Source organism: Otolemur garnettii, unplaced genomic scaffold (assembly GCF_000181295.1).
Source record: "Otolemur garnettii isolate 467f Iridium unplaced genomic scaffold, OtoGar3 scaffold00023, whole genome shotgun sequence".
NCBI classification, from domain to species: domain Eukaryota; kingdom Metazoa; phylum Chordata; class Mammalia; order Primates; family Galagidae; genus Otolemur; species Otolemur garnettii.
In genome coordinates this window covers 17,560,004-17,565,605 of record NW_003852418.1, presented here as the reverse complement: position 1 = coordinate 17,565,605, position 5,602 = coordinate 17,560,004, and positions in this window count along the sequence as shown.

Here is a 5,602-nt window from a genome sequence, read left to right as displayed (position 1 = left end):
CCGAATCCCCCTAGTGTCGTTTTAACTTAATCACCTTTCTGGAGGCCCCTTTACTGGTCCTCTTTATAGAGGGAGGATTTTCTCCCTCTATATACAGTGACATTCTGAGATACTAGGGGTTGAAACTTCAACATACAAACTTTGTGGGGCACAAGAATAAAGGTCCAACTTGGACTGTGCGATACACTTCACAGGGCATTTCTTTCCTTTGAACCCCCTTGGCTGAGGACAAGCTGACGACATGCACCTGCCAGGGAACATTACCACCTGCAGTGCGACACTCAACCCCGGTGCTGTAGCTGGGACCTCAAGGGACCCATTAGCCAAGGGGCCAGGAAGGTAAAGATCACCTGTCCACCACGTGGAAGGCCCCCAGCATCATGGTGCAAAGGCATAATACACCTCACTGCTGCCCGGAGGTGGCCAGCCACCAGCAGCTCTGCTGTGGTCACTGGAAGAGTACATGGCCAGCCCATCACCTCACCCAGCACCTGCAGGAGACAGAGCAACATCCTGAGAGCAGCGCCTGGGTCTCAGCAGAGCTTTGTGCCAGCTCTCGGGCTACCCTGCACGGTGCTATTATTTCTCCCATCTTTGGGACTCAGAAGTCACATTTACCTTGGTCAAAGCGAAGCCCCATGCAAAGCTCTGGATACAAGAAACAAAAGACACTTGGTCCCCTTACATTTAGCACAGCCAATGGGGATCATTAGGAGATGGGTCTGGACCAAGCAGGGGCAGGGTGTTGAAGGAGGAATGGCTAGAAAGGTGTGTGGGGCAGATAAGGTGGGAACTGAAGCCAAGCTGAGGAGTCCACACGGGACACGGAGGGTGCGGGCCCAGGAGTTCATGCTTCTTTGCACCTGAGACTAAATGCAAGCAACGTGATGTATCATCTATCTGGATCCCCTAAAACATGGAGATTGAAAGTTTACCTGGTAGAAATTGCTCCACACTCTCAAGGCACCAATGGGACCACATCTCTGATTTTTTGAAAGTCACCTGAGCTGCACAGTCCTCTGAGCCAGAAATCCAGCAGTTGCCTCCCCCCCAGTTATCACCCGAAAGCACAAGGAGGCTTAGGCAGGGAGCAAAGTTTAGAAACCTGCAGGCCTGCCTCACCAGTGTCCTCTCTTTCCCCTCCGAGGTCCCTCTCTGCTCCTCCTGTGTCTTGTTGTCTTTTCCCCTCCAAATCTAACTAATGTCCCTGTTCCATGTTCCTTGCCCCACTGGCCTTACAGCTCCTTTAAAAATGTGCTTTTAATGGGTATTTGAAATTTCTAAACATGATTCTATAATATAAATACTGGAAAAACTTTCGAGCTGCATGAGTGTTACAGCAATAACACAAAATTACCCGAGAAGGCACTAAATAGGTGCTGATTGTTCAAGCAGAAAAACTCATTTAAATGATCTAAAAGAAGTTATTATAACACACTATTTTCCCCATGACCTTCGAATATTCATCTTCTCTGTATAGTACATATACTCTAATAGAACCCCCGGACACAATGTTAAAACTAGTGAGCCAAGAATCTAACTAACAAACCTATTGCTGCTGGTACATGAGTTTCCTTTAAAACTGAATTTAGTTCAGTCCTTTGTACTGCTGAAAACAAAAAAGAAATATTTGAGGACTCACTGTGTGCAAATAAGATACAAAGAAGGGGCTGTGGAGAATGGGCAAACATATGGAAAGCACTTTTACAGATACAGAAAGTTCTCTGGCTGTGGATGGGGGAAATTTCTCACTGGTTTTGGAAGACATGTTTAAATAAAGGAATGCCAAATGAAAGCCTTTTATTCATGGAGGTCGTTTTTCATCACCTCTGTCATGTTCCAGGCCTATCTCAGTCTCTTCTCCAAGACTCTGCCTTCTCCTTTGAAGTTTTTTCCCCCCTAGAATATTTGCACAGCAAACAAAAAAATTCCATTAAAAATTTGATTAAAAGGCCAAGCACTGTGGCTCATACCTGCAATCCCAGCACTTTGGGAGGCCAGGGCAGGAGGAGTACTTGCACCTAAGAGTTTGACACCAGCCTGGGCAACACAGCAAGACCGACCCCAGCTCTAAACATTTCGTGTAATTAGCCAAGCATGAGGGTAGGTGCCTGTGGTCTCAGTTTCTCAAGAGGCTGAGTTGGGAGGATCACTTGAGCCCAGGAGTTGGAGGCTGCAGTGAGCTATGAACACTCTGCTGCTCTCCAGCCTGGGCAACAAGGCCCCCATTTCTAAAAAATACACTATTTATCTTTGAAAAAAGTCAAAACAAAATAGAATAGTTTCCTGGGATTTCATAACTGTGCCCTAAAAAAAAAAAAAAAATCAGTGAACTGCAAATTATTTTATTCATTCATTGTTTCCAGATTTGCACATATTTTGTATTTCAGAGGTATACACCCACTTTCTTCAGCAGACTATCAAAATCATCACTTTTCACTAAAAAATAATTTGAGTTGAAATACACAAAACATAAAATGAACCATTTTAAAGTGGACGAGCACCTGGCCTTCGATGCAGTCCCAACAACGTGGTTTCTCTGGATCCGGAAGTCCTCCCCACACTCCTCCCTCAGCTGTCCTTCCCCCTGGCCCTTCCACCCTGCCCAGCAGAGGGCAGCCAGAGAATTTTTAAAAGGGCGGGAGAAGCTTCGGAGGCTGCACGTGGTGGTGCCGCCCCGCCCAACTCAGCGCTCTCTCCGCCATCATGCTCAGAACCGCCGGGCCCTTCAGCCTGCCCCTTCCCCGCCACACCAGTCCCTCTTAGAGCTCCCGCTCCGTGCCACCACCTGACTATTTCTCCTGTTGTTTCCCATTTTCCAAGCCCAATCCCCACTAGCCTTGGAGTCCTACCCTACTCCATTACCCGCCATGTTACCTCCCCCCACACTCCCAGCCCTCTCGTCCTCGGGTCTCAAAGGCCTCCTATGGCTCCTCCTCCCCCTTCCACCGTCGCCTCGTCCACCTGCCCGCACCCCAGTCCTCCCACTGCACCCCTGCCTCATCCATGGCTCACTCCAAGTCTCTAGGGCCTCCCGTTTCTTCTCTCCCACTTCCTCTCCTCCTCCATCTTATTCCGCTCAGCACTCCCTTCAGGGCACCCCTCTGCTTCCTCAGTCGTCCTCCCTACCCTCACCCCATCTCATCAGGGCTCCCCTCCCCTCTCCCGGTCATCCCCTCCCTACCCTCACCCCATCTCATCAGGGCTCCCCTCCCCTCTCCCGGTCATCCCCTCCCCCCAGGTCCCATAGCGCCCCCTTCAGGGCCTCCCCGCCTGCGCTCCTATCCATCCCTTCCCGCCTAGATCCCTCAGTTCCCCCTGCAGGGCCCTCTGCCCTCTGCTTCACGCTACACACGTCTACCCTACTCTCACCCCGCCACAGACTTGGCTCCGCCCCTTTCACGCTACTTGGGCCTGCGCCTGCGCACTGCCACCCTCGACCCACACCTAGAGGCCAGCGGCAGGCGTGGGCTGCAGCGCACGGTGCATGAGGTGGAGTCCACGCAGGACGAGGCGGGACGGGTGCCCAGGCCACGCCTCCTGCGGTGAGGGGGCCCGCCCTGGGCATGCTGGCCACCCTCCCCCCAGCACAGGCTGTGCAGAGCGTGGGCGGGGGTTGGGGTGGGGAGCTGGCGGGAAAGGAGTAGGGGCTATGGCGGCACTGGATGGGCTACCCAGGAGGCTGTGGGAGGAGGGGACGCTGTAAGGCCTCAGAAAGAGTGTGCCTGACTGCCGGTGATCTACTTGGCAAGGTCTTGGAGGCCTAAAGGAGGCTAGGCCCCAAGGCATGTCTGGCTCAAATGGTCCTAGATCTAGAATTTGCAATGGTGGGAAGGCTGCCCAGGCCCAGACCTTGCTGGGGTAGAGTGTGCACTGGCCTTGCCCCTGTTCAGTCTAACTTTGTGAGGAAAGAGTGTGCACTGGCCTCATCCCTGCTCAGGCTAACCTTGTGAGAAAAGGGTGTGCACTGGCTCCAAACTGCTCAGTGCAACCCTGTGAGGAAAGAGTGTGCACTTGGCCTCACCCCTACTCAGGATAATCTTGTGAGGAAAGGGTGTTTATTGGCTTCACTCCTGCTCAGTGTAACCATGTGAGGAAAGGGTGTGCAGTGGCTCCAAACTGTTCAGGCTAATCTTGTGAGGAAAGGGTGTGCATTGGCCTTATCCCAGCTCAGTCTAACCTTGTGAGGAAAGATTATGCATTGGCCTCATCCCTCCTCAGGGTAACCTTGTGAGGAAAGAGTGTGAACTGACCTCACCCCTGCTCAGGGTAACCTTGTGAGGGAAGGGTGTGCACTGGCTCCAAACTGCTCAGGCTAACCTTGTGAGGAAAGGCTGTGTACTGGCCCCAAACTTCTCAGTGCAACCCTATGAGGAAAGGGTATGCATTGGCTCCAAACTGCTCAGGCTAACCTTGTGGGGAAAGAGTGTGCATTGGCCTCATCCCTACTCAGTTTAACCTTGTGAGGAAAGATCATGCACTGGTCTCATCCCTCCTCAGGGTAACCTTGTAAAGAAAGAGTGTGAACTGGTCTCACCCCTGCACAAGGTAACCTTGTGAGGAAAGAGTGTGAACTGGCCCCAACCTGCCCAGGCTAACCTTGTGAGGAAAGAGTGTGAACTGGCCTCACCCCTGCTCAGAATAACCTTGTGAGGAAAGAGTGTGCACTGGCCCTAACCTGCCTAGGCTAACCTTGAGAGGAAAGAGTGTGCACTGGCCTCACCAGGGCAACCTTGTGAGGAAAGAGTGTACACTGGCCTCATCCCTGTTCAGTCTAGCCTTGTGAGGAAAGAGTGTGCTCTGGCCCCAAACTGCCCAGGCTAATCTTGTAAGGAAAGAGTGTACACTGGCCTCAATCTGCCCAGGCTAACCATGTGAGGAAAGAGTGTGGACTGGCCTCACCCTGCTCAGTGTAACCTTGTGAGGAAAGAGTGTGAACTGGCCTCACCCCTGCATAGTCTAACTTTGTGAGGAAAGAATGTGCCCTGGCCCCAACCTGCCCAGGCTAACCATGTGAGGAAAGAGTGTGCACTGGCCTCACCCTATTCAGTGTAACCTTGTGAAAAAAGGGTGTGCACTGGTCCCAACCTGTTCAGGTTAACCTTGTGAGGAAAGTGTGTGCACTAGCCTCACCCCTGCTTAGTGTAACCTTGTGAAGAAAGGGTATGCATTGGCCCCAACCTACTCAGGCTAACTTTGTGAGGAAAGGCTATGCACTGGCTGTATTCCTGCTCTGGCTAACCTTGTGAGGGAAAGGTATGAACCGTCCCCAGTCTCCTCAGTCTAACTTTGTGAGGAAAGAGTGTGAACTGGCCCCAACCCTGCTCAGACCTGAGCTTGTGAGGAAAGAGTGTGCACTGGCCAAGATTCTGTTAAGCCCAAACCTGTTAGTTCTAGAATCTTGAACAAAATCCCACTTTTACCTAAATTCTGCTTAGACTCCACCCCATTTAAGCCCAGGCCAGGTCAACATTGTCCTGACCCTCTAGGCCCAGAACCTTTAGAAGCCAGACTTTGTTAGGCCTCCCTCAAACCCAAAGCCTGCCAGGCTCAACCCCAGTGGGCCATATGAAGACTGCTTGCCTCTTTCTCGAAACAGGTC